This window comes from Thunnus maccoyii, chromosome 10, assembly GCF_910596095.1.
Source record: "Thunnus maccoyii chromosome 10, fThuMac1.1, whole genome shotgun sequence".
NCBI classification, from domain to species: Eukaryota; Metazoa; Chordata; class Actinopteri; order Scombriformes; family Scombridae; genus Thunnus; species Thunnus maccoyii.
In genome coordinates, this window is record NC_056542.1 from 21,973,399 (window position 1) to 21,993,993 (window position 20,595).

The 20,595-nt window shown below is 38.4% G+C and overlaps 1 long non-coding RNA gene across 3 annotated transcripts in view; it reads left to right on the forward strand.

The window, feature by feature from the left end:
- Positions 1 to 20,595, forward strand: part of LOC121906357 — a 115,775-nt gene that overhangs the window by 87,118 nt on the left and 8,062 nt on the right. For all 3 annotated transcript variants that reach the window (XR_006098607.1, XR_006098606.1, XR_006098605.1), the window contains 2 exons: positions 2,110 to 2,172; positions 18,493 to 18,553. This is a non-coding gene — a long non-coding RNA (uncharacterized LOC121906357). The remainder of the gene's footprint in view (positions 1 to 2,109; positions 2,173 to 18,492; positions 18,554 to 20,595) is intronic.

The window sequence follows — 20,595 nt, forward strand, 5'->3', positions numbered from 1 at the left end:
TTTATGTGTTATGTTAAAAAAGGAATGAAATAATCATAGCCTGTTGGATGTTGGAGGAACATCAAACCCAGAGTTGGAGCTTGGCAGACTGGGTTGAGCAGGGTAGGGGCCTTATGTATTTGGGACGGCTGCCCAATAATAATGAATAGCAAAGAGTTAGGGGATTAGGAGATTTTTGTTCTGCACTGTACCTGACACTTTGTGCGTGCCACCCATGTTTTTTACAGCATGACCATGGTACATCTATCCTGCATTAATACAGCAAGATTTGCTGGAAATGATTTGGTTTGGTGTGCTGGGAAAACATTCCAGTAGGCTTGCAAAAATGGATAAATGGCTGCAGCAGAGAAAATGACACAAGACTCACAAGTAGTGCTGATCTAATCGGAAGATGTTGGTCCCACTCCACAAGCAATACATCTCAGGAATGCAACAACAGTTTAGGAAGCAAGTGGGAGTTTAGTAACAGCAAAACGTTGCGTTTCCTAATCATAAAGAGGTTAGTAATACTGACATAAAAGTCAGGTTGGAAACAGATGTTAGTCTAATAAAATGATGATAGTCCAATAAAATGTGCTTGAAAACAGCATGAAGAAGAAAGTGTACTTGTGAGAATTCACTTTTTTTTAAACAGGGTTGAATAACAAGATTTTTGTCCTTGTTATTATCTGCTGACTAAGAGCATTTCATCACTAGACCACTACAGACTAAATCATGAGTATACATAGTGTTAAGTTCTGAGCATACTTGACTTGATGGATGGTTTAGAGTGAACAATCAACTTCCAGCTTTCCTGTTCTATAAGCCCATGGTGGTGCTGAAACAGAATTATATCTGCTTGTTTGCTGCTGTGGACTAGTGGGCCTCGTTCTCATGGCTATAAAAGTCAACCATGAATATATACATGCTGTACATCTCTTTGTAGATGCACACCTACAAACCACTATGCATCATCGCTTCAAATGAATATAAACTGTTTTTATGTTTAGGACCACCTTTTAAGATTGTCGCCATTTGGGATGCAACAACAGTGCATGATGAATACATTCATTCCAGGCTCCAGTGAGAGCTGTGCAGCCGTGCATCTCTGACCGATATCTTTTCATGATTGTATGAAGGCTGTACAGTATAGATTTTCTCATACTGCAGCAGAGGGATATAAATGTTTATTATTATTACTGTTTCAGTTTCCCATTCGCCATCAGCGTTTTTGCCCACCAATTCCAATTTGCGTTTAACAAATGATCTCAGGGAATGAGATGCGGTGGGGTCAAGAGGTGCACTTATTCTCTCTTTCACTGTGGGGGTTGGAAATTAGGATTTTATAGATACTTAGAGAGACTGTACATACAAATAAAGGACGCAACGTGAGCAACGTGATGAGTAGTTGGGGAGAGGGTGATTGACAAAAGGTATCCTGTAAACTAAATTCCTTTGACAGAAAAAAGGCTGACTTGGAGTCAGAGTTGCGAGAATGCAGACACAAAGAGGCAGCTCATTTGGGGTATTTGGGACTCAAAATAAGCACTCGGAGTGAACGTTGACAATGTGCCAGTCACTTCAGGGAACACCAAGAGAATAAATTTGGCGGAAAAGGGGGTATAATGGTCACTCATCTAATCCTGCTGCCACATGTAAAGAAACCGCTGCTATCCTCCTGCTGAAGCTCTCCTGTCACATTTTTGCCTGTCGAAATAGGCTATCTATTTTCACTTCTCCTTCTCAATAACGTGTTGAAATCTCATATTCAACATTTGTAATTCCTTTTTACAGTCTTAGACTTTGATTACTAATGGCTTAAGTGTGTTGTTGAATGTATATTTCAATGTTGTTTTATTTTTTGAAAATGAGATCCAGATCTCAATGAGACCACCCGATTCACTGAGGGATAACATGAAGTATTGTCAGCATGCATCAGTTTTACTAAATGAAGAGCGCCAGTTTAAACCTCTGGACAGCCACCTGAAAATGGTGACATTTTATCTGTGGCCCCCACTTTGGCTTTATGCAGCCAGACTCTCCCCTCCATCCATTTATGAGCCCTCTGACTAGAAATAGTGTTCGACTCTGGGGGCTTATTTTATTAATTCACTGTTTCCTCTGTTACAGGCCCCCTTCTCTGTAGTCCACATTGCAAGAAGACCACCTCACAGGGATTTTCCCCTTCACCAGGTAACCACAAAGGGAGAAAAGAAGCACATTATCCACATGTACAACATACCCCCCAACACACACACATGCTTTCTGTGCTATACAATGCTGACCACCAGCACAGCAGGAAACACACACGCTCACACACACACATAGCATATTATCTTTATGAGGTGTTATACACCAGTGACCACCAACACAGGGTCTCAGTGTTCTCTAATCCACACTCAGGCTGAATAGACCGCTCCATGCAATGGAAGGATTACACTGACGGATTAATGGGAGTTTTAATTTGAGTCATTGTAAGTGCCCTTGTTAATAAGAATAGGTGCAGGAAGGAATACCGCTGCCTCTATACGATAGTGTTAAATGTGTTACAACTGTACATTTTATCCACTGTATTTACTGTAATTGCACACTCACACTGTGAGTCAGTCCTGGATTTGTCTGAATGAAGTTGAACAGAACAGTATGGAAGCCTTGTAAAACTGTGAAATTATCCTCTACCACTACAGTTATTACTTTTATTACAATTGCTACCATAATGGGCTTGAGAAAGTGTTGTCATATAAAGTAACATCACAGTGATACTTGTTGGCAGCTAGATAATTGTACTAGACCGTGCCTGTGGTCACTGTTATTAGCTTTAACTGATTGATGTAAACTAAATTGATGAAAGAAGGCAAAGGGCATCAGCTAGAAAATGTTATAGACATTACAACTAATGAAAATTCCTAATTCACGTAAACATTGCTCTTCTTCAGTGTCACCAGTTTGTTGCATCATATTACCTGCTCTTTTGATCATTCTCTGTATATTATGAGTCAAAAATCTGTAGTCTAGTGTACCCAAAAGTATAAATAGTGCCTCTATCCTCTGCATTATGTAAACAGTCAGCAGCAGCAAACAAGTATGGCAAACCAGCCCCTCAAATACCCAGTATTCTACATGGCATGTTGATTCCCAGGACCCAATACTATTACTACTACAGGTTGTTACTACCACTACTGCTATGCTTTGTTACTTTACTATTTTAGACAATAACACCTCCTACATGAATAATCATGTTTTTATTTGCCTAGCAAATAAAAAAAATCATCAAATGAAGACTAAAATCTAAACGCATACACTACATGTATACATAGACACACAAAGTGACATAATTCCTACATAGTTTGATGTCTGCTACCTAAACCTGGCCAGGATAGACAGAGTAAGAGAGAAAGAAAGAGTAGAGGTCAAGCAGAAGAAGCCCATTCATAAAGGTGACAGTAAAACGATGGATTTAAGCATAAACAGGGATACAGAAAGGAAGGCTCACAAATAACATCATATTTTTCTTTCAGTTGTTCTCTTTATGTTTTCCCTTTGTTTTCTTTCTCCATCCCACTTAAAAGCTGCTATCTGCTTCTATATGTAAGAAAGTGTAGGTGTAGCTGTATAAAGACAGAGTTTAGAAAAAAACAAATTGTACATGAATTACATCAAGTTGGAATAACTTGCAATAACTTTGCACAAGGTCAGAGTGGTGCAGTATGATTTCCTCTCCCTGGGAAAGAGGATACAGCCATCAAACTCGAACATCTTGGTAATTGTTGAGCCATTGTAGTTATTAAAACCATACTGGTCAACTCTCCCTTCAAAACTGGAATAACTTTTTGGGACTGCTGGCTGGAATTTTAATGAATCCCTTACCTTGAATTCAAAAAAAAAAAAAAGAAAAAAAAAGGAAAAAAACCTCAACAGATGTTTCAAACAACAAGAAATAATCTAACTATTGATCACTTTACTCATCTGTATCTTATGCAAAGGTTGGGGAATGATTTGAATTCCATCACTGACATCAATGACAACACCTGTATCATTCTGCTTTTGGCTCTGTTCCAACCTCATTTGGTTTAAATGGAGGCTCACTGCTGAATTCAACATGCATGCTTACATCAATTTGCTGGATTCTAAGAAAAACTTGCACAGGCATGCTTTGGGACTGTTGTTTGGGCTTGTTTATTTGCTTTAGTTGTAAGTTTGCATAGAAAATAACTGTTCATTTGTATCACATTTTTCATACAAATGTGCTTCACCTCCATGAGAATTTACTTTCCAGGGGAGTTTGATTGGAAACAAGGAAAATGCTGAGTTACCACTTCCTAAGGTACACTTGTGAATAATACTTTCAACTAATGCTTTCAACTAACTCCAATGTAAACCCATCTGTGTCATTATTAGACGCCATTAGACTGATGACATCTATATAAAGTAACATTTCCTTGTTTGGAGTAGGTGGGTTGAGTTAATGGCTAGATAGTTAGGTGGCAAAAAATGGACTTTGCTGCAGGAGACCACTGTTCTCCTCCTGCTACAGACTGCGAGTTTCATTTTCCCAACCGTGACTCTGTACAGTGTTTTGTCATGATGTTTACTGTTGCCATGATGACGTTTCAAGTAATCATTTTAACCCACACCATGATCTTTCCCTAAACCTAACCAAGTGTTTTGTGCCTAGCTGCTCTGAGCATCTAATAATGACAAGGATGGGTCTACATTGGATTTAATTGAAAGTCCGGTGTGTCTCAGACAGACGCCAAAGGGTGCCTTGTGCATCGGTATCAGAAGCCCTGGAATGAGAGGGATGAGGTTGGGTATTGTAATACATCAAAATCAAAGTTTATCTATCTAAAACTGTCTAAAATTATTAAATCAGTCTTTTTCTCTAGATTTTTTTTCTAAATCTACATGTTTAAGCAAAACAGAATTTGCAAGAAAATCTAATGTGAGCAGCATAATGGAACATCCTTTTGGACTCAAATAGCCCATGTGCATTTGAATATTGCTGCTAAAATTGTAATGTTTTAAGCACCAAATTGGGACGTGCTTCAAAATCGGCAAATTGGGACATCCTTGTTGATATGGAGATGCTTTTGGCAAAGAAAATGGCACGCCTCATATATTATGCTAAAAAAATACACATTTGAAAGGAAAGTCTGATGTTGTAAGCAGGAAATTGGGGGTAAATTGGCACATCCTCACAGCTTTACATTAATTGTGCTCGTGGTATTGTCAGGGCGTAGCAGGGTGACAGACAGATGGGCTAGGGCTGACACATGTTTTGGGGGGGGAGTTTAAAATTCAAACACTCCTCATGTGTGAATACAGACACCTGGGGTAATCAACTGGCTGTGTGTATGTGGTGTGAGTGGCGTGCAGTGCTGTATTTACCCATAAGCCTCTCTGTCCCTGTCTGTCTTGTTGTCAGGGTCTCTCCCTTGCTTTCTGGTGTCAGAAATGTCATGTTTGCTGACTGATTAAGAATCAGCTTGGTAGAGAAAAAAACTAAAGTACTGTTGCTACATTTTTATAAAAAGAGAGGTTTAAATTATGGAGGCAATTTATTTCTGTTTGAGCTCCTGGTACGGCTGATCTCAATGCTATTAAAAATTCATTCATTGGTAATACCCTCCCACTCGTCCTTCTCCATCTCTCCCTTCCTGCCTCTGTAGCGGCCCCATTTACTCAGTGGTATATCTGTCTCTTTGTGTCAGTTCCAGAGTTATTAGGGCCTGAGCCCCAAAGGGGCGAAGACCCTCTTGTATCTGTTCTGTTTCTTTCTTTCTTTCTTTTTTCTTTCTTTATTAATCCGCCACTGCAACCCTAAATTTGACCCCCTAAACATGCTTTAAAAACTCACCAAATTTGGCAAGCACATCAGGTCTGGTGAAAAATTTGATAAAATGTAAAAATTATCCCCAAAGTGCCAAAATGTGCTCTATAGCGCCACCTATGTCACTAAAATGGCCGCCACGGCCCGTAGGAATGTCGTAGAGAGATCGAACCAAAACTCAATTATTCGTCTCATCAAGACCTACAAATCATACACTGACACCCCTGAACTAAATCCAACAGGAAGTCCACAATTCACCCATGAAAGTATGACTTTGTGCCAATTTTGGACCTTGAATAAACGCTATCTCCTCCTAGGGCGTTAATGGTATTGGCTTCAAACTTTAATACACGACTTATCACACTGTGCTGAACAAAAGTTATTAAAAACTTTGTAATAACTTGAACGGTTTAGATTTTGTAAGCCCCACAATGTGGAGTACCACATCGCACCTTACAATGTAAACCAATGGGGAGGCAATCTCTGGGCATGGACTTTGTGCCAAACTGGGGCGTCTGACGTCTAAACTATAAGTCTGACCACTTTCAAACCTGTATTAATGGATTCGCAATGAAAATTCTTACTAAAATATGATTTTTAATGTAAGATTTGGCCATAGCCATGGGATTTATGAAGATATTTCCACTAGAAGACTGCTATGAAATCCTGCTCTCCAGCTGAGAGGGAGAAGGAAGGAAGAAAGTGGAGGGATGGGTGTCACGGTTAAATGGAGCTCATTTTTGAGGGGTACAGCAGAAAGGTCTATATACATACAGTACATTATATACAAACTTTGTATGAAGTTTGGTGTTATTATCATTTATTTTACAATAATTATGAGTCTTATATGTATATTTCAGTAGTGGGGATGACCTATGAGGGGAAGGGAAAAAATGGAGTGAGAGTGACAGTTTAGTGATAAAGTGCTGCAGAAAAATAAAATTGAAACTAAAAATTGTAGCTCTGTACTGCATTTTTTCCTTTATTAGGGCCCAAGCACCTTGCAGTTCGCTCACACTCTCCATTCAAATATATGAGTATTTTTCTGTGTCCAGCTGCAGTTACTTATTGTCTCTACACATCTGACAGCAGTGTTCAATGCTTACTTTTTTGTCGAGGAGTACATGTGTTCCTAAATGTAAAAAATTAGGAGCACACATAGAAATTTAGGAGCACACTGAAAATGTTCAAGTAACTGTTTATTAAAGACACAATAATCACAATTATTTTTGCTCAATATTAACATCACAGTTATTTAACATGATTACTTTTTGACTATCATTTTTGGCGATTGCCGATATATGCACATATTTTTTCCCACTTGGCTGAGGAAACTATTACACATGCAAGCATAGATTGTACTAAGTATGATAAAAAAAGACAATATATGATGGAAGAACTCAGGAAGACTAGAGTTCCGGAGCTCAGCGTTAAAACTTTAATGAACCTGCCAAGTGGGTGGAGTAGCAGTTATTTGGGTCCGGAGCGGAGGGTGGCGGTAATGTGCCTAATATGCTTTAATTTAGCTATCGTTGAAGCGTGTGGCCATGGCGTGGCGTTGAGTTTTGATGTTTCACCATGACAGAGGAAATTGCTATAACTTTAGTGCAAATGCTCCAGTCTGCTCCAAACTTTGCATGTTTGATAAGAGTCCCGGCCTGAACACGTCCACATGACAATATTCCATGAGTGATGCAAACTGGCTGATTTAGGTCTGCGCCCCCCACGAAATTGCAGCAAAGCAGCCCCAACAGCGGACAAAATAGTGGACAAAGGAAGTGATGTTTATCTACTTCTTGCACTGTCTGAAAACAGCCTGGGTCTGAAGACATCTACATGCCCGTGACAGAAGCCCTTCGACTGCACCGTGGTCCGACGTGCGCAGAGGCGCGAAGGCCTGTTCAACGCTGCTTGCAGCTTTAATTATAGTTTTGTATTTTTTCATTAGTTTTTATTTTTATTTCATTTTTAATTTTTGTTTTCATTTCAGTTTAGTTTCATTTAGTTACCAGAGTGGGTTTGCTCATTTCAATTCAGTTTTTATTGTTTAAAAAATGTTTAGTTTTTGTCAGTATTAGTTTTAGTTTTTCTTTTTCTTTTTCTTTTTACTATAATATGGGGGTATTTGTCAGGGGCAAGATTTAAAAAGTTCAGAATAGGTATTACAATACAAACACAACACTGTAAAGGCAATTGACTCACAGTCATGTAAACATCCCAGTCTCAATAAACATATGCATCAATACCTTTCTTTATATTTTCATTTTATTTTAGTTACTTTTGTAAGTACACAATATCATTTCAGTTAGTTTTCATTTTTTTTGCTAGTTTTTAATTTTATTTCAGTAAAGAAAAATGTTTTTTCACACCTAGTTTTAGTTTTTAGTTTAGTTTTAGTTAACTGTAATAACCTTTGTCATATCACTTCATTTTATTGGCATGGGGTATGATTCACTGTCTCAATCTGTCTGTGTTCGGTTTTCCTCTGCTTTCATTCTGTGGCTCCATCTCTCTCTCTCGCCTCTCTCTTCAAAAATCTGGCATGGAATCGAGACAGGAGAGAGCCTGCTGCTTTTCTGACACACTCTTCCTTTCTTAAATCAAAACCAACTGAGGCAAAATCAGGTTATTACCTTAGCTGTGTTTTTTTTCTCTCTCTATTGCCCATTCTTCCATTTTTGCTCAAGGTCTATGAAATTATACACTTTGAAAAGAAACAGAGGGCAGCCGGTCAGTTAGGAGAATGGGTGTGAGTTGGATTTGAAAGGGGATTGCATAAATAAAGCAGGAAAAATAAATAAAAGTGTGAGATGGATGTCTGACAGGTGAATGTGTGTGTGTGTGTTTTCTGTGCATATACTTGACTCTCAGTCTCCCTTCAAACTTGCACACACACACACACACACACACACACACACACACACACACACACGTACACACTAACGGTCCTATCATGTTGGTTGGTGTTGCCTTTCTGGCCTGGTTTGTTGTGGTCAGATATTTGTGATATCTGTGCTGCCTTTCATCTGAGAAGAGAAATAAGCATTTGTCCGTATGTGATCTGAGAAAGAGGGAGCTGCATATGCTCTGTAAATAAAGCAACTTTTGTACCATAGGGTAGAGATATGGGTAGAGAGGGAGGGAATAGACAGAGAAGTGGACTGGCAGGGAATGAGGGAGGATAAGAAAAATATGATAAACAAACCCAAATAACTTCAAATAACTTCGCCAGTGAGAGAGAGAGAGAGAGACAGAGAGAGAGTTAGAGAGATGGAGAGGAAGAAAGGGATGATGAATGAGGGAACAGCAAATAGGACCTAACTTTCAGCAAAGGTGGGGAGCTTGATGGAGGGATGGAAAGAAGGAGAAAGTGATGATTTTTGTAGATAGCAAAACTTCAAAAACCCTGCTCTGAAGTGAAAGATGTATGGATGGAAAAGGATGGAAGAAGTTATAATAAATACAACGGGCTAAAGAGTTGAAGGAGAGTGGTCCAAAAACACAAGGACGGTCAGTAAACAGCATGGCAGAGAATCAAGCAGACATAAATGACCTTTACTAAAGATGAATGATAAAGATGGAGAAATAGCTGCATCAGTGATGGATGATCAGCGGCGATGACAGATGAATGAATGATTGGAGGAGAAGAGAGGGAGGGAGAGGTTGTAAACAAGTCTGAATAACCTCATAAGAGAGGCAAAACCACAAGAGGAAGGATGGATGGTAAGTAGTTATGCAAAAGATGAAAGAAAGTCAGAGTAAGTAACCTTCTTCAGTAACCTTGAAGAAGGATAGAAAGGTGGAGAAAAAGAGAAAAAAGTAACATCCTCAGCAAACTGTGGTAGAGGAGTTCAAGAGAGTGAATGAAAGGATGGAGGCCACAGAGGCAGGATAAAGAACACATAATGAAGCAATGGAAAGGACATGCAATAAATTATAAGGGCAGTAAACCAAAAAGATACAAGGAAAAAGACCTTCAAGTTTTTCAAAAATGCAAACAGAGGAATAAAGATTGTGAAAACAAAGACTCAAGGTCAATCCTTAACTTTTGCTGATCTTCACACCAACACATTTTGCACATATAGTGGCTAATACAGGGCTGCAGATTCATCTGGGATTGGTACATGTTACTCGATACTTTAGCACAATCAGTCACTTTGCCAAATAGGTATGCCAAACTGATGCACAAACATTAAAGGTACATTTTCACCAATCAACTGAGCTATAATGAGTGGAAAATTTTGCAGGAAGCTTACAAACACCTTTGAATCTAAATTCGAAACCCCTTCACCAACAATTTTAAACCCTCAGTATGAACATCATTTGTCTCAATACCTGAAAAAGTCTCCTTTGAGATGCAGTGATACATGTGATACGATCTTTCTGGTTAGATTAATGTATATAAACCAGCTTCACTACGGAGTTCTTTGTAAACTTTTTGTCAAGTCTTGCTCCTTTTAAATAAATGTGGGAGTGATTTGGAGCAGCAGGAGGGATGTCAGTGTTTACAGGCATGTGTGTTTGTGTCTGTGTGTGCTTGTATTTGTCTGCCTGTCTTTTTGTGCCGCTGCAAGGCCCATGTGACGGGGTCAGACCGAAACTTTTAAAAAAGAGAGAAAAGAAAAGAAAAAAACATGCCAGACCACAGCAAATGTAAGATTAAAATAGCTTAATTTAGAACCATTACCCAACAGAAAAATAATCTTTTCAAGGACAGATTTCCACTAAAATATGACTATTGCATGTTATGGGAATGTTTATTTCCAGTCCAATTCACCTGATATGTCTTTGAACTGGAGGAACCTGGGAACACCTGGTTAAAAGCTACACAAACATATGGTAAATGCAAAGTCCACAAAAAAGCTGCATGTCAGCCCTGGTCAGGATCAAAGCCACAACGTGTTTCTTTGAAGGGACAGTGGTTTCCACTGAGCCACCCTAACCTCTAGCATTTCACTCACTGAAAAAAAATGCAGTGATGGCATTTACCTGTTATTCATAATTCTTGCATGAGGCAATTTTGTTATTAAATAGTTACTTTTAGCTACTTAGGTTCCAAGAGCATGTTATATGCTGTGTGTGCGTACTATCATGTGGTTATAATGAATAGCTCAAGATCAGTTAGATTAAATTGAATGCATACTTCACTCTTTTGCTGATGTTATACAGTAATGCTCCCATCTTGAGAGAACTTAAAACCTGAACAAATCTTAGTCTGGAATTCATGAATGAAATCAATTCACAACTTTTCCAAACGACTTCCTCTCCCTAGTGGTGGGGACTAAACAAGGCTGTGCTGTATTCATCCCAGCAGCCCATCCTCTCTCACCTGTGCAAATTACTGTGTGTAAACAGACTGGATCACACTAGCTTCATGTGGTTAGCCACTTCCTTGGTCAAGGCAGGCTCCGCTCAGGAGAAATAAGGCATTTCCTGTACACCGAGGGAACGATATACCCAACTGTAAGATAGTTTAATACTTTCCAGGTGGTGGATGGATTTTATCTTTTGGGAGAATTTACAGTACTCAACAGGGGACATGTTCAGTAATTTACGGTCCCTTGAACACCTTTTCACTGTTTCAATACCTTTAAAACATGCAAGCTGTATAGTTTTTCATAAAAGAAACATATCAAAACAAGTAATTATGCTACTTCTACTACCTACATTAATACCAATTACTTTCAGATGGGGAAGATAAAACATGATATAGGGACATTTATGCACGTAATTTAATTTGGTAATCCTGTATTAACATGAGACCTTTAAAATATTGTAATTATAGACACGTCACACTCATTTTAAAGTCATTTTCATCTTGGCTCAAGAATTTTTATTTCCTTTGTGCATATACCTATTCTCAACTCCATGTCTTGCAAATATGCAAGTTCCCTATTACTGAATGTGCATACCTACAGCTAAAGGATACCATGAATACAAAGACAGACACAAAGACAAATACAGAAACAAAAGAGTGCTAATCTTCAAGTATTATATACTGTATATAAAGGGGATCTTTTGGTAGAATTCAGAATTGTTGAAGACTGAAAAAAAACCTCTGCACATATTGATTTGAGCATATTTGTTGCATATTTCAGATAAGATATTTAAAAATAACTTCTTCTTCAACCATCAGGATTTGGAAGGGAGGAAACATTTCAGTCTGATTTTGGTTGTAAACACAGTACAGAAGACACTTCACTTGAAGTTTCTATAGATTTTATTTCAGCAGTGGATGTTGCTCTGTTGCTCTTCTGCTTGTTTATCAGACTGATCATCTTTGAGAGTTTGTGAGAAAAGACAGTATCCTTAATTGGTTTACATCATATCTCTGGAAAACAAATAGTTTGCTATCACTTTTATCACATAATTTGATGTCTTTTTAATGAATAGTATTGCAAAGTCAGGCTAAATCTTGAATGTTGCTGATGGCATCTAGACTCTTTGACAGCTTATTTTGGAGGCTGACTCCTCCTGATATCCTAACGTGATATGCATGTTGCACAGCGTTAATGTTCTATCAGGCAAGTAAAAAATATACAGATAGGGAGGTTTAAAAATATATGCTCAAGTTTTTTTTTTTTTCTAAGAATAACGCAGTAAGTGTTGCATTAATTATACACAAATAATCAAATATTCACCACACATTTAAATATTAAAAGCAGTATCAACATTTAAAGTGTATGAGTTAGTAAGATCATAAATACACAATGAGCTTGAGCTACAAGAATATATGATGCGATATGTGTTAGTGCTTTGGATGGGTCATTTATAAATCCTATGAAGTTTTTAACTGGTTTATAGAAGTAGCCTGACAAGGTCATCTCAAACATTGCTCTAATTTCTAAGCTTGACCTTGTGCATGTGTGTGTGTGTGTGTGTGTGGTGTGAGATAAAGAAGCATTCCAGCCAGAGTGGAGGCATGTCCTGGCTAATCCACAGGCCAAAACACACAGGCTGTTAAGTTTCCATGACCTCAACTCCATGCTGTTTAAACATGCACACACACACACACACACACACACACAGACACGCACACACACACACACAGAGACACGCGCGCACACACACAGACATACATACACACACACATCATATTTCCATCACTTCGGGGGACGTTACATTGACTTACATTCATTTTCTGGAGACTTACCTTAACCTTAATGTAAGTTTAGGGTTAAACTTACTTTAACTTTAAACCAAGTCTTCACCCTAAAATTAATGATTTACATCAAGGGGACTTGCTTTTTGTCCTCATATGGGATGCTAAAATGTTAATGGTAATAGTCCTATCTGATTAAATCATCTTAAACATACAATCTAAGACTTGAGAAATTATAATGTGACCAAACAATAAAATGGCGGAAATTTTTATTGTCCACTATATGCGTGCATGGTCATCTCACTACAGTTCTTGTCACCATTGCTACAGTCACGCAAGACCAATAATACCCTTGGGTTTATATTGAAAACACATTGAACACATGGTTTCTCACTCATGAGTCTAAACAAACAAAAATCAAGGCAGTCACCGAACAAAAAGCATCAGCTCATACAATAATGATGTTGGAGTAGGGGAGGAGAGGAGGTGGGAAGACAAAAAATAAATCATTGTGGCAGGAGAAATTAGAGAAGACCCTAAAGATTTAAATTACATAACCATCTTGCCTCTTTCCCTTACTCACTGTCTTCCTCTACTTGTGTTTCCGTCACTTCAGAGGACATTACATTGACTTACATTCATTTTCTGGAGACTTATCCTGACCTTAACCATAACCACAGCATACCTAACCCTAACCTTAACTTTAACCTTAACCTTAACCTTAACCTTAACTCTAACCCTAACCCTAACCCTAACCCTAACCTTACCCTAACCTTAACCCTATCCTTAACCTTAACCTTAACTCTAGCCTTAACCTTAACTCTAGCCTTAACCTTAACCCTAACTCTAACCCCTAACCCCTAACCCCTAACCCTAACCCTAACTCTAACCCTAACCCTAACCTTAACCCTATCCTTAACCTTAACCTTAACCTTAAGCTTAACATAACCCTAAACTTTCCATAACTTTAAACCAAGTCTTCACCCTAACATTCCCCACAACATGAGGAATACCTGGACCATACACACACACAAACACGCACACACCAACACACACACACAATATTGTTTCATTTTCTTTCTTTAATTCTCTCTTCTTTCTGCCTTTTCCCCTTCCTGCTGTCTTTCTTCTCTTTCTCACGCTGCTGCCTCCCCTCTCTGAATTGCAGCATTTTGTCAATTACTATTTAGTTCATTGTTAACCCACAGAGGAAAAGCGCAGTGTGTTCTGTAATACCACAGGAGTTCTGTCATCTTCAGAACAATTACGTCAATTAGCTCACATTTAAATGCTTTCCTGAGTAATAACAGTCCAATGAAGTGACAACCACCCAATTAATTCACTCTAATTGCTCAGTAGGTACAGTCAATCAGTTATAACGTCCCTCTCTCCCTCTGCTTTCTTTCTTGCTTTCAGCACACATTCCACACTCAGTGGCTTGACTCACCACCTGTCAGTCAAATATAAACTCGCCTTTCCACCCCTCCAGAGACAGAGGTGCATTCCAGTATGTTGACATCATGGCCATGCTGCGAGTCAGCACATTTGACTTCTAACATACCACTGAGAAGAACTTTGTTGTTGACTAAAAAAAAATCACTATTGGAGAAGAAAGGATTAGACTGAGAACAGAACATGAGCTCTACCGAAATCTTTCAAGAATCTCACTTTAAGAACAACAGCAAACCATAATCAAAAACTGATTTATTTAAAACCTAAGTGCATGCTTGCAGCTTATGTCAATTAACACAAAAAAGATCACTGTTACAGTTTGTATACTGGAGACTGTTGATAGATTGCTGGATCAGCACATCTTAGAGCCTGTCTTTGAACTAATAGTTCCACATACTCAACTGTTATTATGTATGTCATGTGAGATTTACAGTATGCCCTTCCTGTTCTTAACAACTAACCCTTAGACATGTGTTCTGAGAAACACATGCTATAGAGTGTGTAAAGCAGAGCTGTATAGTCTGACAGTATTTTAGCATTTTGTTACAAAAAATCCATCCAGTGCTATTTAACAAAAACATTACATTTGCAGAAGAAGTCATGAGATCTGTGATTCATTTTCATTACTTTAAAATCCAATATTTTCCATAGATTACATATTGTATGCAGCAGAGTGTGCGTGAAGAAGCTTTGAAACTTCTTTTGTTATAGTTCATGTTGTCCACAATGTTTAAAAATCCAAGTTATGAAGAGGATTTTCAGTGAGTGGCTGCTAAAGGCCTCAGGAACAACTAATTGGCAAATAGGTATGTGAGTCTGGTTTGTTTCTTGAAGTATGAAAAGTTTCTCAGCACTCAGAGAAAGTGAAAAACTACAGATACAACACTGATACAGGGATGAAACATTTTTCCCTGCAACTAAAGTTTAGTCAACAAAAAGTCACCTGCTACGAGGTCTAGGAGGCCAAATTGTAAAGATATTGTAAAATCTATATTATCTATCTCATCTGACTTTTCATGGAAGACATTTAAAACAATACCTGTGTGTGAATGTGTTCCTGTTTTTATCTTATTCATACCAGTGTATTTAATGACAAAAATAACTTCTTTGGCAATACCATTATAGATCACATATGAAGAATAATGAAGCTTCACATTTAATCCTCCTGAGTTATTTTCTGTCAAATTCAGGCATTGACACTGACAAGCATTGTCTCGGTCATAGACATGCCAGATTGTATCCATACAACTGAAAATTATGTATATATTAACACTGACACCTTTACATTAGATTCTTAACATCAGCCACTTGTACAGTTGAATTTATAAATGGTTCTGACTCTGCGTGTTATGACTGTAAGAACACGTGATTTACTTTAGGAACAGGAATGCCATTTGACATCATGCACCATATCCTACCGTATAATTATTCTATGATATATCATGTTTCCAACACATTTTATTTCAAGACTGATGCCTTCAAAGAATTGCTCACCACATACATCTGTTAGCTGAAGACTCTCAATCTCCCTTTGTTACAGTAATTCAGATGAAGATCTTTTAGTCATTAAACAATGTGTTTTGAATGGGACAGTCTGTTTGAAGTGGTCTAACACACACCGCAGCATCTTTTTGTTCTGTGAGAAGGCAATGAAATAGAATTCAGAAATTTCTGTACACACTTTACAGTTAACAAACTTTGACTTTTTTCTCAGACACATTTGATCGCAGATTCAAAGCTAAGATTCAACTGGTGTCTTGCATTACTAACCCTAACAGTTAATTCAAGATGTCAACAATGAAAGACCTTTATTAATTTTAGTTTGATAATAGCATTTACTGCGATAGATATAACGTTTTAGCAAGAAATAAATGATGTGACAAGATGAGAAGAAGAGGAGAGTGTTGCAAGTTATGCAGTATAACACATATTCTCAGTCATTATTTGAAATCCACAACGTCAAGAGTACAAGTGCCCTCTGTGGCACCATCCCAACCCATGATGTGAAATATTGTTTGAAAATATTGTTTTCCTTCAGTGATGCTTAATTGTTCCTCAACTGATCTGCTTGTTCTCTTTTCTCATTCTGGTTCCCACCACTAATTATGAATGGGATTTAACTTGCCAATGACTTTAGTGCGGGATCAGAACACACCCAGCCATTACAAAAACCCAGGGACCCATAATGTGGTATGGGCTTGGCCACTACAACCATGGGGTGGAGAGATGGGAGGGGAGGGGAGAATTGGAGACTGTTTCTCTCAGTTGCTCTTTGAATTGTTGGCTGTGCCCTTTCTCGCCTTTGGCCTGTCATGAGAGGTCTTTTTCTCCCCATCTTGAAATTGTTTTCTGTTTGTTTCTTCTGCTCTCCAGCTCTTTTTCTCAGTGTCTCTCAGTTTTTCTCTCACCCCCCTTGTCTATCCCAGTTTCACCTTCTTCTTTACCCTCCATCCTCTCTCACTCTCTCCCTCACTCTCTGGCCACAACAGACCTAATATGAACTTTTGACAGGAGCTGCGATCTTTGTTTTATTGCCAATGTTACTGTGAATGCCCTCATAAATCTAATGCTGTAATGCCTTTGAAATGCCTTCTAGGCCTTGCAATCAAACACAAAGACACGCACATAAAGACACACTCACACACACACACACACTCTCTGTCTCACTTTCTCCCACTTTCCTTCACGTATACCGAAACACACGCACAATCGCACACACAGATGTGATGTGTGAGAATGAGGGCTTTGAGGTTGTTTGGGCCCGCCTCAGACACAGCAGCTCCAGTGTTTGTTTGCAATTTCCACTGGCTCCAGTCCACTCCACCAAACCCATGGGAATTTGTGGATCAGCATCTTCTCAAAAAGCTCCTGGGCGTCAAAGTGTATAACTGAGCTCAGAAAGAGTGCAATGAGTTTGTTGTTTTTATGTGGTATTTCTGATGAATTCTGTATACCATAGTTTATAGTGGATGAAAAAATGAGAGCAAGACAAGACGTGGTGACATAATTTAAGAGACAGTCTGACACTAAATAACCAGATCATAATGGAAATTAATGCATTTCTGGATGTGTTATGATTTGCTCTGTGGAATGGCATTTTTTAAATCTTTTTCTGATTATAGATTCATGCATATTTGATGTTTGCTTTAATTTTTTCCAATATCAAGTCAATCATAAAAGTACAGTAAGATTAATGCTGCAGACAGTTTTATAGAATAATGTAATTAAGGCTTTGCATTTTCTTGCTATGTATTTTATCAACCTTAATACTAAAAAAAAAAAAAAAAAACTCACGGGGTGAGCTGTAGTTAAATGTAATTGCTGTTAAATACTGTATGTAAGTTTTGCAGTCTGCATCAGTTCAGCTCCCATGATAATATTTTGAATATTGCCTGCAGGGATATTTGCAACCAGCAAATAAAGCTACAGTATATACATAATTAGAGCAGTCAAACACTGCATTCCATTGCTCTCACGTTTTTTTTTAGTTTTTGCAATGAGCAATGTCCTATGCAATATGGTAGAAGTCAAAACTGGAAGCTGCTGCCTGGTTACCCACATACCAGGAAGTAGCTCTCTCATATTCTTACCGTGGCGTGGTCAACGTGTGGAACATTTCGGTCAGAATTTAGCAACATTGTGACACCACAGCATTTAAGCGAGAACAGGTGGAGTTCAGTTTTTAAGGTCAATGTTGTTTCACTCTCTCTGCTCATACACATGTGCATAAGCACCTACAGTAGGAAACACATGCAATATGTGACCTGAAATGGAACATTATTGGTGCCTGGGATATTAAATAAGTAAATAAAGATATAAAATGTTGTAAATGCACAGTGACCTTTATTTTTATCGTAGACTTTAAAGAGGCTAAGTACACTTAGATTATAGTGGTGGGCTTTTCAAGTAGACATGTAGACAAACCCTTAATAAGACAAACACAACCTTGGCATCATGTCTTAAGCTATACCAGACAAACAGTTCAGAGAAGATAAAAAAAAAATCAATCTACTCATCACCCTGTGTTTCATGTTTAGTCATCAATCATAACTTGGAAGCAGAAATCAGAAGCTCTTCATGTAACCAGAGACTAACACACGCATGTAAACACAGTCACTGTTTCTTTCAGGTGTGGCAAAGTGAGAGTCAGAAAGATCACCTAGACAGACAGTCTAGACAGGACCGCCAGGGTAAGTGTTACATTCTCTCTTTGTTGTCTATTAGTGTATACAATACCTGTCTGTCTTCTCCCAGTTTCCACCTATCATTCTTTCTTTCTGCAACTCCGATTTTTTTTTTCCTCTTATTGTCTGTGTCTCCATCTCTCTCTGTCTCTGTGCGCTTACAGCTGATTACATGAATAATTTACAGCATGTAAATCCTCAGCAGCTGCTCAGAGTTTGCTGTTTTGCCCTCCTTCGTTCGTCTCTCTCTTCTCTTTCAGGTTAACATGGGAGGATTTTTCTTAACCTTGTCACCTCTCCCTCCCTCTCTGTCTTCTTGTTTCTGTGCCCGGGGTTAAGCTCTCTCTCTCTCTCTGTCTCCTCTCTTTCTCTCTAATTACACAGCTCTTAGTTCTAGCCGTGAGTCTTCCCATGGGTTTGTATATCCTTATGTAAGGACTGGCTGAATGGCATTTTTTTTCTTATAATCATAGGTATTTTAAGTCCACAGTTATTTGTTGTTAGATCACTGGTACACACAGATCCTATATGGCTCCAGATCCTCACTATCAAGATACTTATGTTGACTCAAAGCACATTGTGATTACAGTTCTTCAACAGCTGTGCCTTATGCACAACTGGGAAGATTTTCTCTCTGTCACTCCAGCTCTCAAATGCTGGAGTGGATCTCAGACTGTGCTGTCAAATTAGTTTTTTTCCTTTCTTTTTTGGTCCTTTCAATCAAGTCCCTAGGTTGGACTCTAAGCATATTTTTTCATGGTCACGTAAAAGTAATTTCGTGTTGAAAAGAAAGAAAAAAATTAGTGGTTCCACACAAGGAAATCTATCAAAAAATAACATGAGGCTTATTCAAGGAAAAAAAAAGAGAGACAACGAAAGGGAAGCATTACCTTTGGCTCTGTTAAATAATTTCTTTTTCTCCATTCAGTTTCAATTGTTCGAAGTCAGGGCCAATCTCTCCAATATTATTGCTAATCTAACTTCAAAGGGTTGCAGTCATGTTAAAGCACTTTTTAATTGTGATAAGGAATATGCTTTCATGCTTAAACCCTTCTCCCCCTGTTCGTCTGGACAGAACCCATAAATATTGAGGCCTTTTTTTCATTGGCAATTAAAATTAGAATTGGTCACATTTTTCACTGTCAGCCATTTCCTTTGCACACAAAGACATGTGTGGGCCACACACACGCAGACATACACACATGCAGACACACACAGGACCACACTCCATGCACACACTACCATATGTGTGTATGCAGAAGCACCTACAGTATACCAAGAATATATGCCAAAGTTAATAACAGTTAACACAACAGCCTTTGCATGATGTCCTTTGGACATTTAAACCTCTGCAAAACTAAAAGGCTTTGCTAGTCTGATAGGGCTGATGATTCACCACAGGCTTCCCTGTTGTTCCTATGACACATGAGATGGAGGCTTGTATTGTCCAGAGATAACACAATAAGATGATTCTTGAGTGAATCACTGGCACCCTAGTGCTTTTGACATGAAACACTCTTGAGGCTTTGATATGTACTCAATGTGTTGAAGCAGTGAAGCAGAAAGATGTAATACTGTTGTGACAAAATTTATTTAGATAACAGTAAATTTCAAAGAATAAGAGTGGCATGAAAATGTATTGTTTGTTGCAGTTGTTGGGTAAATTGCCCATCTTTTTTGCTGAGAAATAATTCTCTTAAGTTGTCAAAGGCCTAGACTAACACAATGTCACCATAGGATTCGTAGCGAAAGCAGCATGTTAGCAGAGCAGCAGCAGCAGCTTCATTCATATGATGCATTCAGTTACAGTACTACTGTGTAGGTCACGTGCGTATTGGCAGTGCTCGGAGCCCAACATGCAATCACTGTTGTTACGTGCCTAAAACGGAAGAAAATGAACTTGCCTGTGTTAGACAGCTGTATTGATTAAAATAGAAGCATATCTCTTCCATCACATTACAAAATTCAGGTGACACTGAGTTTAGAGTTAAAACCTAAGTCTGAAGAATTAACTGACACTGGCAATGCAAACAGAAGCAAGCAGCTCT